Source organism: Salmo salar, chromosome ssa27, assembly GCF_905237065.1.
Source record: "Salmo salar chromosome ssa27, Ssal_v3.1, whole genome shotgun sequence".
NCBI lineage: Eukaryota > Metazoa > Chordata > Actinopteri > Salmoniformes > Salmonidae > Salmo > Salmo salar.
Window position 1 is genome coordinate 40,030,246 of NC_059468.1, and position 13,373 is coordinate 40,043,618.

Sequence of the window (13,373 nt, forward strand, 5' to 3'; positions counted from 1 at the left end):
CAGTCAATAACACAATAGAAAAAAATCTATATACAGTGTGTGCAAATGTAGTAAGATTAGGGAGGTAAGGCAATAAATAGGCCATAGTGGCGAAATAATTACAATTTAGCAATTACTGGAGTGATAGATGTACAGAAGATTAATGTGCAAGTAGAGATACTGGGGTGCAAAAGAGCAAAAAAATAAATAACAATAAGGGGATGAGGTAGTTGGGTGGGCATGTGTACAGGTGCAATGATCAATAAGCTGTTCTGACAGCTGATGCTTAAAGTTAGTGAGGAAGATATAAGACTCCAGCTTCAGTGACTTTTCCAATTTGTTCCAGTCATTGGCAGCAGAGAACTGGAAGGAAAGGTGGCCAAAAGAGGAGTTGGTTTTGGGGATGACAAGTGAAATATACCTACTGGAGCGTGTGCTACAGGTGGGTGCTGCTATGGTGACCAGGGAGCTGAGATAAGGTGGGGCTTTACCTAACAAAGACTTATAGATGACCTGGAGCCAGTGGGTTTGGCGACGAATATGAAGTGAGGGCCAGCCAACGAGAGCATACAGGTCGCAGTGGTGTGTAGTATATTGGGCTTTGGTGACAAAATGGATGGCACTGTGATAGACTACATCTAATTTGCTGAGTAGAGTGTTGGAGGCTGATTTGTAAATGACATCGCCAAAGTCAAGGATCATTTACATTTACATTTAAGTCATTTAGCAGACGCTCTTATCCAGAGCGACTTACAAATTGGTGCATTCACCTTATAATATCCAGTGGAACAACCACTTTACAATAGTGCATCTAAATCTTTTAAGGGGGGCTTAGAAGGATTACTTTATCCTATCCCAGGTATTCCTTAAAGAGGTGGGGTTTCAGGTGTCTCCAGAAGGTGGTGATTGACTCCGCTGTCCTGGCGTCGTGAGGGAGCTTGTTCCACCATTGGGGTGCCAGAGCAGCGAACAGTTTTGACTGGGCTGAGCGGGAACTGTGCTTCCTCAGAGGTAGGGAGGCGAGCAGGCCAGAGGTGGATGAACGCAGTGCCCTTGTTTGGGTGTAGGGCCTGATCAGAGCCTGAAGGTACGGAGGTGCCGTTCCCCTCACAGCTCCGTAGGCAAGAACCATGGTCTTGTAGCGGATGCGAGTTCGACTGGAAGCCAGTGGAGAGAGCGGAGGAGCGGGGTGACGTGAGAGAACTTGGGAAGGTTGAACACCAGACGGGCTGCGGCGTTCTGGATGAGTTGTAGGGGTTTAATGGCACAGGCAGGGAGCCCAGCCAACAACGAGTTGCAGTAATCCAGACGGGAGATGACAAGTGCCTGGATTAGGACCTGCGCCGCTTCCTGTGTGAGGCAGGGTCGTACTCTGCGAATGTTGTAGAGCATGAACCTACAGGATCGGGTCACCGCCTTGATGTTAGTGGAGAACGACAGGGTGTTGTCCAGGGTCACGCCGAGGCTCTTAGCACTCTGGGAGGAGGACACAAGGGAGTTGTCAACCGTGATGGCGAGATCATGGAACGGGCAGTCCTTCCCCGGGAGGAAGAGCAGCTCCGTCTTGCCGAGGTTCAGCTTGAGGTGGTGATCCGTCATCCACACTGATATGTCTGCCAGACATGCAGAGATGCGATTCGCCATCTGGTTGTCAGAAGGGGGAAAGGAGAAGATTAATTGTGTGTCATCTGCATAGCAATGATATGAGAGACCATGTGAGGATCGGTAGGATAGTCCGTTTTACGAGGGTATGTTTGGCAGCCTGAGTGAAGGATGCTTTGTTATGAAATAGGACGCCATTCTAGATTTAATTTTGGATTGGAGATGCTTAATGTGAGTCTGGAAGGAGAGTTTACAGTCTAACCAGACACCTAGGTATTTGTAGTTGTCCACATATTCTAAGTCAGAACCGTCCAGAGTAGTGATGCTAGACGGGCGGCAGGTGCGGGCAGCGATCGGTTGAAGAGCATACATTTAGTTTTACTTGCATTTAAGAGCAGTTGGAGGCCACAGAGTGCTGTACGGCATTGAAGCTCGTCTGGAGGTTAGTTAATAACCTCTTGGGGCTAGGTGGGACGCTATCGTGCCACCCGTGGTGCACTCCATCAACAGCAGGTGCATTTCAAGAGCGGCAAATTTGAATCCAAATAAATGTCAAAATTCAAATTTTTCAAAAATACAACTATTTTACACCATTTGAAAGATAAACATCTCCTTAATCTAACCACGTTTTACGATTTCAAAAAGGTTTTACGGCGAAAGCATAAATTTAGAGTATGTTAGGACAGTACATTTACAAGAGTTGTGTGTAATGTTTTGTCAAGTCAAAGACAGGGTCACCAAAACCATAAAACCAGCTAAAATGATGCACTAACCTTTTACAATCTCCATCAGATGACACTCCTAGGACATTATGTTAGACAATGCATGCATTTTTAGTTCTATCAAGTTCATATTTATATCCAAAAACAGCGTTTTACTATGGCATTGATGTTGAGGAAATCGTTTCCCTCCAATAACCGGCAGTCAAGTCAGCGTAACAAATTAAATAATTAAAATTAGAAAACATTGGTAAAATATTATATTGTCATTTAAAGAATTATAGATTTACATCTCTTGAACGCAATCAACTTGCCAGATTTAAAAATAACCTTACTGGGAAATCACACTTTGCAATAATCTGAGCACTGCGCCCAGAAAAATACGCGTTGCGATACAGACTAGACGTCATGTTGGGGAGATCTAAAATCGAAAATACTATGTAAATAATCCATTACCTTTGATTCTCTTCATCAGATGTCACTTCCAGGTATCACAGGTCCATAACGAATGTAGTTTTGTTCAAAAAAGCTCATCATTTATGTCCAAAAATCTCCGTCTCGTTAGCACATGATGTAAGCCAGCCGGACTTCTCGTCATGAACGAGGGGAAAAAATATATTTCCGTTCGTTCAAACATGTCAAACGTTGTATAGCATAAATCATTAGGGCCTTTTTTAACCAGAACATGAATAATATTCAAGGTGGACGAATGCATACTCTTTTATAACGTATTGGAACGAGGGTACCCAACATGAACTCGCGCGCCAGGTGTCTAATGGGACATCATCGTTCCATGGCTCTTGTTCGGTCAGATCTCCCTCCAGAAGACTCAAAACACTTTGTAAAGGCTGGTGACATCTAGTGGAAGCAATAGGAAGTGCCAAAATATTCCTAAACCCCTGTGTTTTTCAATGGGATAGGTTTAAAGTCAATACAACACATCAGGTATCCACTTCCTGTCAGAAAATGTCTCAGGGTTTTGCCTGCCAAATGAGTTCTGTTATACTCACAGACACCATTCAAACAGTTTTGGAAACTTTAGAGTGTTTTCTATCCATATATAATAAGTATATGCATATTCTAGTTACTGGGTAGGATTAGTAACCAGATTAAATCGGGTACATTTTTTTTATCCAGACGTGCAAATGCTGCCCCTAGACCCAACAGGTTAACACAGTGTCCAAAGAAGGGCCAGAAGTATATAGAATGGTGTTGTCTGCGTAGAGGTGGATCAGAGAATCACCAGCAGCAAGAGCAACATCATTTATGTATACATAGAAAAGAGTCGGCCCGAGAATTGAACCCTGTGGCACCCCCATAGAGACTACCAGAGGTCCGGACAACAGGCCCTCCGATTTGACACACTGAACTCTGTCTGAGAAGTAGTTGGTGAACCAGGCGAGGCAGTAATTTGAGAAACCAAGGCTATTGAGTCTACCGATAAGAATTCGGTGATTGACAGAATCGAAAGCCTTGGCCAGGTCGATGAAGACAGCTGCACAGTACTGTCTTTTATCGATGGCAGTTATGATATTGTTTAGGACCTTGTGCGTGGCTGAGGTGCACCTATGACAAGCTCGGAAACCAGATTGCATAGTGGAGAAGGTACGGTGGGATTCGAAATGGTCAGTGATCTGTTTGTTCATTTGGCTTTCGAAGACTTTAGAAAGGCAGGGTAGGATAGATATAGGTCTGTAACAGTTTGGGTCTACAGTGTCTCCCCCTTTGAAGAGGGGGATGATCGCGGCAGCTTTCCAATCTTTAGGGAATCTCAGACGATACGAAACAGAACAGGCTAGTAATAGGTTGCTGTTCAAGGGCAGTCAAGTCTGAAGTGAACCAATGTCTATATCTGTTCTTAGTTCTACATTTTTTGAATGGGGCATGCTTATTTAAGATGTTGAGGAAAACACTTTAAAGAATAACCAGGCATTCTCTACTGATGGAATGAGGTCAATATCCTTCCAGGATACCCAGGCCAGGTCGATTAGAAACGCCTGCTCGCTGATTGGTTTTAGGGAGTGTTTGACAGTGATGAGGGGTGGTCGTTTGACCGCGTGCCCATTACTGACTTAGGCAATGAGGCAGTGATCGCTGAGATCCTGGTTGAAAACAGCAGAGGTGTATTTGGAGGGCAGGTTGGTCAGGATGATATCTATGAGGGTGCCCATGTTTACGGATTTAGGATTGTACCTGGTAGGTTCCTTGATAATTTGTGTGAGATTGAGGGCATCTAGCTTAGATTGTAGGACTGCCGGGGTTTTAAGCATATCCCAGTTTAGGTCACCTAACAGTACAATCTCTGAAGATAAGATAATGATAAATTGCATAAAATCATTAACTCTTTACATATTTATTGTCTCAAATTACATACTGTAGTGGTTCCCATTTGTATTCCTAGGCATTACTAATCAATCTGCACAAACAGACATCAATGGAGCACACAGAAATTTGTATTATCACTTTCACATGAGGCCAACATTATTTTTAATATTCGGCCTACAGGGAAGATAGGTCCTGTGGAGATGTTTATATTAAAACATACAGTGGTTGTATTTGAATGTCGCCCTATAGGGAAGATAGGTCCTGTGGAAATGTTTATATTAAAACATACAGTGGTTGTATTTGAATGTCGCCCTATAGGGAAGATAGGTCCTGTGGAAATGTTTATATTAAAACATACAGTGGTTGTATTTGAATGTCGCACTATAGGGAAGATAGGTCCTGTGGAGATATTCATATTGAAACATCTTATTATTTTAATGTTCCTAACTTATAATTACATTAGTACATCTTTTCTGTAGAGACGGCAGGAGTGTCGGGACGGGTTTAATAATTGCCTTTTGTCCGGCATCTCACAAACCTACCGACAGCAGCGTCTCTGACTCTGTAGTTGCTTACTTGCGCAGACTGCGAGCTGGGGTAGTTTGTTCTCAGGCCCTCTGTCTGTGCAGGGAGAGGACGGAGTTAGCCATTTGAGAAAGTTGTGAATTTGGTGCTCAAAAGGTGTTTGGTAGTACTCAGTCTGTATATATTTATAAACTGGGTGGTTCGAGCCTTGAATGCTGACTAACCATTGTATATCAGACTGTATAACACGGGTTATGACCAAACATGTATTTTTTACTGCTCTAATTACTTTGGTAACCCGTTTATAATAGCAATAAGGCACCTCAGGGGTTTGTGGTATATGGCCAAAATGCCACGGCTAAGGGCTTAATCAATACACTCCATGTTGCGTCGTGCTTAAGAACAGTCCTCTCTATCTATCTCTCTCTCTCTTGCTTTTTTCATTTTTGAATAAATGTATTTTTTTTTAAAACTGTTCAGCTGTTTTCAGTTAACTACTCACCACATCGTATGCACTGCAGTGCTAGCGAGCTGTAGCTTATGCTTTCAGTACTAGATTCATTCTCTGATCCTTTGATTGGGTGGACAACATGTCAGTTCATGCTGCAAGAGCTCTAATAGGTTATAGGACGTCCTATGGAAGTTGTCATAATTACTGTGTAAGTCTTTGAAAGGAGGTGAGAACCATGAGCCCTCCTAGGTTTTGTATTGAAGTCAATGTACCTAGAGGAGGACGGACAACAGCTGTCCTCTGGCTACACTATGGTGCTACCCCACAGAGTGCTGTTGAGGCTACTGTAGAACAGTATTTTAATCAATTATTTGGTGAAATTAATATATTTAGTATAGTTTAATCTAAAAGGGATATCTTAGAAAAATATACACAGTTGAAGTCAGAAGCGAAATACATTTAACCTCAGTTTTTTTTCACAATTCCTGACATTTAATCTTGGTAAAAAAATTCCCTGTCTTAGGTCAGTTAGGATCACCACTTTATTTTCAGAATGTGAAATGTCAGAATAATAGCAGAGAGAATGATTTATTTCAGCTTTTATTCATTTATTTCATCACATTCCCAGTGGGTCTGAAATGTATATACACTCAATAAGTATTTGGTAGCATTGCCTTTAAATTGTTTAACTTGGGTCAAATGTTTCGGTAGCCTTCCACAAGCTTCCCAGAATAAGTTTGGTGAATATTGGCCCATTCCTCCTGACAGATCTGGTGTAACTGAGTCATTTTGTAGGCCTCCTTGGTCGCACACACTTTTTCAGTTCTGCCCACAAATGTTCTATAGGGTTGAGGTCAGGGCTTTGTGATGGCCACTCCAATACCTTGACTTTGTTGTCCTTAAGCCATTTTGACACAACTTTGGAAGTATGCTTGGGGTCATTGTCCATTTGGAAGACCCATCTGCGACCAAGCTTTAACTTCCTGACTGATGTCTTGAGATGTTGCTTCAATATATCCACATAATTTTCCTCCCTCATGATGCCATCTATTTTGTGTGCACCAGTCCCTCCTGCAGCAAAGCACCCCCACAACATGATGCTGCCACCCCTGTGCTTCACGGTTGGGATGGTGTTCTTCGGCTTGCAAGCGTCCCACTTTTTCCTCCAAACGTAACCATGGTCATTATGGCCAAACAGTCCCATGCTGTTTATACTTGCCTACTATTGTTTGTACAGATGAATGTGGTACCTTCAGGCGTTTGGAAATTGCTCCTAAGGATGAAACAGACTTGTGGAGGTCTACCATTTTTTTCTGAGATCTTTGCGAATTTATTTAGATTTTCCTATGATGTCAAGCAAAGAGGCACTGAGTTTGAAGGTAGGCCTTGATATACATCCACAGGTACTGTCACGATTACCAGGATCAGTAGAGAGGCAGAGTCAGGTGCAGGAGACAGAGGTCCGGAGTAATAGTGGGTTTTAATAGAAAATCCGGGAACAACACAAGAAGCCGAAAGGCACAGGGCGCACATAAATTCAACTCGGGAAAACATGTTCCCAAAACAAAAGACGCACGGGGCGCAGCCTGGTAAATATAATTAGCAACGAGCGCAGCACTCACTCACAACTGTCCAGAGTTGACTTAAGTGCCTGAGTGTGATAGTTTGTAGTGTGATTTCCTTTCCGGTCCATAGAGGTATTTAAAACCATATTATAATCTCCCACCATAATAATAGAGTCTAGTGTTGCTTGTAGAGTTGATACATTCTTATATATATTTTCAAAGAAGCTTGGATCATCGTTATTCGAACCGTATAGGTTAATAAGCCATATCTGTTTATTGTCCAATAACATATTTAAAATAATCCATCTACCTTGATGATCTGTTTGGACAATTTGCACATTTGGATCAAAATTACTGTTAATTAAAGCCAGCACCCCTTTTGAATTTCTTTGCCCATGGGAGAAATATACACTGCTCAAAACAATAAAGGGAACACTTAAACAACTCCAAGTCAATCACACTTCTGTGAAATCAAACTGTCCACTTAGGAAGCAACACTGATTGACAATCAATTTCACATGCTGTTGTGCAAATGGAATAGACAACAGGTGGAAATTATAGGCAATTAGCAAGACACCCCCAATAAAGGAGTGGTTCTGCAGGTGGGGACCACAGACCACTTCTCAGTTCCTATGCTTCCTGGCTGATGTTTTGGTCACTTTTGAATGCTGGCGGTGCTTTCACTCTAGTGGTAGCATGAGACGGAGTCTACAACCCACACAAGTGGCTCAGGTAGTGCAGCTCATCCAGGATGGCACATCAATGCGAGCTGTGGCAAGAAGGTTTGCTGTGTCTGTCAGCGTAGTGTCCAGAGCATGGAGGCGCTACCAGGAGACAGGCCAGTACATCAGGAGACGTGGAGGAGGCCGTAGGAGGGCAACAACCCAGCAGCAGGACCGCTACCTCCGCCTTTGTGCAAGGAGGAGCAGGAGAAGCACTGCCAGAGCCCTGCAAAATGACCTCCAGCAGGCCACAAATGTGCATGTGTCTGCTCAAACGGTCAGAAACAGACTCCATGAGGGTGGTATGAGGGCCCGACATCCACAGGTGGGGGTTGTGCTTACAGCCCAACACCGTGCAGGACGTTTGGCATTTGCCAGAGAACACCAAGATTGGCAAATTCGCCACTGGCGCCCTGTGCTCTTCACAGATGAAAGCAGGTTCACACTGAGCACATGTGACAGACGTGACAGAGTCTGGAGACGCCGTGGAGAACGTTCTGCTGCCTGCAATATCCTCCAGCATGACCGGTTTGGCGGTGGGTCAGTCATGGTGTGGGGTGGCATTTCTTTGGGGGGCCGCACAGCCCTCCATGTGCTCGCCAGAGGTAGCCTGACTGCCATTAGGTACCGAGATGAGATCCTCAGACCCCTTATGAGACCATATGCTGGTGCGGTTGGCCCTGGGTTCCTCCTAATGCAAGACAATGCTAGACCTCATGTGGCTGGAGTGTGTCAGCAGTTCCTGCAAGAGGAAGGCATTGATGCTATGGACTGGCCTGCACGTTCCCCAGACCTGAATCCAATTGAGCACATCTGGGACATCATGTCTCGCTCCATCCACCAACGCCACATTGCACCACAGACTGTCCAGGAGTTGGCGGATGCTTTAGTCCAGGTCTGGGAGGAGATCCCTCAGGAGACCATCCGCCACCTCATCAGGAGCATGCCCAGGCGTTGTAGGGAGGTCATACAGGCACGTGGAGGCCACACACACTACTGAGCCTCATTTTGACTTGTTTTAAGGACATTACATCAAAGTTGGATCAGCCTGTAGTGTGGTTTTCCACTTTAATTCTGAGTGTGACTCCAAATCCAGACCTCCATGGGTTGATAAATTGGATTTCCATTGATCATTTTTGTGTGATTTTGTTGTCAGCACATTCAACTATGTAAAGAAAAAAGTATTTAATAAGATTATTTCTTTCATTCAGATCTAGGATGTGTTGTTTAAGTGTTCCCTTTATTTTTTTGAGCAGTATATTTCACCCCCCAGTTCTTTTTCCACAAAACTTAATCTAAAATTGTTGAATGAGTTTCCTGTAAACAATATATATATTATATTCCTTCTCTTTTAACCAGGTAAATATTGATCGTCTTTTCTTATTATCTGCTAGGCCATTACAATTGTAACTGGCTATACTTATTTCACCACTTACCATAATGAGACACAACTTTAAATTATATTTATGAAAATATATGTTTGTAAACGTACCATGAAAAAGTAACATGATGATTGAGTGTCTATATAGCTGTTCCATGATATTTGCATTGCTACTAAGTAAACCTCCAATTGGTCCCTACTATTCCACCCGCTAAAAGCCTTCCTCATCCTTAGTTCGGTTGTCATCCCAATGCCCGGCAGACCACCCCCGATCCCCCATATCCCATAGCCCTGAACAGACTGGGATCCATCCTTCGAAAAGAGCACACAGTGCCATTTACCGAATTGAAGTAAATCAATTGCCAAATGCATTTCCATCGCCCTCACCTCAATTTGTATTATATATAGCTGTGGATCATCCTCTATTGTACCTAACATCTTTTACTCCTTCGCAACAGTTGTGGCATACACACATACACCCACACACACTCAACCGTTCCCCCCACACAACCATAAGCTCACATTCTCAACAGTTGCACCATCCCAGAGCCCAACTCAAGAAAGGTCTTGATTTACAAATGCATTTACAGTTGCAGCTGCATTAGAAGGCCTGCAAGATCGTGCAAAATAAAAGGGCAGAAATTGAGAGATTTTATTAACCATTGTCACATCCTAGATGATGGAGGTCAAATGTACACCTTTTCCCTGAAACACCCACAATACGGTCCCGCGTATTAACCATGTTCCCAAGCATCTCCATGCAGTCAGACTTTGATTTTGTGCCACCAGGGCCACAATAATATACCCCCTCTCTGAATGTCCGAGTGTGACCCCGGAATCCCCGGAATCCCCACCGGCTAGGTACAAGGTCGTCAAGGTTCTCATTAGCAGCTTTGAGAATTTCCTTGTGTAGTATGCTCTCCCTTTAGGGGGCTTTGGCTTTGCAAGACCAAACCTGCCAAGCAGGCTCAGAATCTTGAAGGGGCAGTGCTGCTCTTGGTCTCTGAGCGCATTTTGGCTGCATAGAAACTGCTTACAGCAGGCACATAAAACAGTTATGGACTTCTCATTAGTATCTGGGTCATTCAGGTGGGTGTCTAGGGTATAGGGTTGTTGACCGTACCATTAAATTAGGATCATAAATAAATAGATATAATTAATTTAAAAAATGTAGTTCCCCATGATAGAACAATAAATAAATTAAATATATAATTTATTTTAAAACTGTTCCACCATGGTAGGACAATAAATAAATAAATAAGACGTATAATTAATTATAAATAGCATATCCATCATCTGAACAACATTGAAAGCTCTCTCATACCCCGGCTCTCAGCAATACATTGGTTCTTGGATAAGCAACCATTTCATTACTCACTCAACACCACACTTTCCCAAACATAACAAATAAAATACAAAAATAAACACACACACACACCATCCACACATACTGTGCCTTCTGTTTACTTAGTTTTTAGCTTCACCATGTTGAATTAGTGCATGTGTGTTCCAATTAGTTATATGTGAAGAGTCTTTCCTGTGGCTCAGTTGGTAGAGCATGGTGTGTGCAACGCCAGGGTTGTGGGTTCAATTCCCATGGGGGGCCAGTACAAAAAAAATGCATGAAATTAATCCAACCACGTTGTCCGATTTCAAAAAGGCTTTACGGCGAAAGCATAAAGTTAGATTATGTTAGGAGAGTACATAGACAAAAAATTACACACAGCCATTTTCAATGCAAGGACAGGCATCACGAAAAACAGCTAAAATTATGCACTAACCTTTGACAATCTTCATCAGATGACACTCCTAGGACATTATGTTAGACAATACATGCATTTTTTGTTCTATCAAGTTCATATTTATATCTAAAAACAGCATTTTACATTGGCGCGTGACGTTCAGAAAATGTATTTCCCCCAAAACCTCCGGTGATTCATCACTACAATTTACAAAAATCTCATCATAAACATTGATAAAATATTAAACAGTTATTCAAAGAATTATAGATTAACATCTCCTGAATGCAACCGCATTGACAGATTTCAAAATAACTTTACTGGGAAAGCACACTTTGCAATAATCTGAGTACTGTGCTCAGAAAAATACACTACGCAATACAGATAGCCGCCATTTTGGAGTCATCTAAATGCATAAATAGCATTAGAAATATTTACTTACCTTTAATAATCTTTATCAGAAGGCACTTCCTGGAATCCCAGGTCCACAACAAATATTGCTTTGTTCAATAAAGTTCATAATTTATGTCCAAATAACTCCTTGTTGTTCGCGCATTCAGTTCAGCTACTCCGAATGTAGGAAGTGCGCGGACAATGTCACGACGAAAAGTAAAAAAAAAAAATCTATTTACGTTCGTTCAAACATGTCAAACGTTGTATAGCATCAATATTTCAACCGGACGGTTCCTGTGTCTTGAAAAACATTTTGGAACAGAGCATACTCCCTCATGAACGCGCACCAATGAACTGATATCCTTCCCGGGGTCACCAACTTCCCTGCCTTCTCATTCAGTCTCTGTTCATCGTACATTTACATTTTAGTCATTTAGCAGACGCATTTAGCAGACGCTCTTACCCAGAGCAACTTACAGACTTACATTAGTGAATGCATCCATTTCATTTCATGCATTTTTTCCGTACTGGCCCCTCGTGGGAATCAAACCCACAACCCTGGCGTTGCACACACCATGCTGGCATTGCAAACACCATGCTCTACCAACTGAGCCACATCGTAGACACCTCAAACAACTTTCTAAAGACTGTTGGCATCTAGTGGAAGCCTTAGTCACCGTGTATTCCATTAGCAATGACTTGAAAATAACAAGATTTTCATTTCCTGCTTGTATTTTTCCTCAGGTTTTTGCCTGCCATATGAGTTCTGTTATACTTACAGACACCATTCAAACAATTTTAGAAACTTCAGAGTGTTTTCTATCCAAATCTACTAATAATATGCATATTCTAGTTTCTGGGCCAGAGTAGTAACCTGTTCAAATTGGGTACGTTTTTCATCCGGCCGTGAAAATACTGCCCCCTAGCCCAGACAGGTTTTAACAGATCGGTTTCAACCTTTACCATTCTCGGTGGTGAAAATATTAAATCGTCTGTAGAAGAGTCACGTTTTCGTTTTGAAATCGGTTCCCCTGTCTTACTCTCCGTCATGCTTGGGCGTTGCTTTTTTTTTCGTAATATTTGTCGATAAATGTCTCTAGTCTTAAGATTTGTTTTGTGTTATTATCCAGATTGAAGGTTATCACCCACAAGATTGTGAAGTGCTAATATTTTAGTCTAACTTACTGATATTGAATATTATGTTTTTATCTTGAGGTGCCCTACATAACTTCATTCAGTCCACCATCTTCCTTCCTGTCAGTTTTTCCCCCAATTGTTGGTAGTTATTGTCTTGTCTCATTGCTACAACTCCCGCACGGACTCGGGAGAGGCGAAGGTCGAGAGTCATGCGTCCTCCGAAACACAACCCAACCAAGCCACACTGCTTCTTAACACAGCGCGCATCCAACCCGGAAGCCAGCCGCACCAATGTGTCAGAGGGAACACCGTACACCTAGCGACCTGGTCAGCGTGCACTGCGCCCGGCCCGCCACAGGAGTCGCTAGTGCACGATGAGACAAGGATATCCCTGCCGGCCAAACCCTCCCTAACCCGGATGACGCTAGGCCAATAGTGCACCGCCCCATGGGCCTCCCGGTTGCGGCCAGCTGCGACAGACCCTGGGCTCGAACCCAGAGTCTCTGGTGGCACAGCTTACACTGCGATGCAGTGCCTTAGAACACTGCGCCACCCGGGAGGCCCCAACCATGTGATTTGAGTCTGAATGGCTGGGTTTTGCTTTGCCTCAGGTGAGGTGACATCATCTCATCTACCTATTTTAATATGTCCAATGATATGCTTTGTATATACTTCATTCACTGCCCTAATTTTAATGTGCACAGCGCATAACCTGTCAGTCATCACCTTATCTTCAGATTCAGCAAGCAATAGGTCAGATAGCTAGCTAGTTACCGGTAAGCAAGAATGGCTTTGGCTGTAAAAGCAATTTAAAGCAGTTTTTAATTACCTTCCC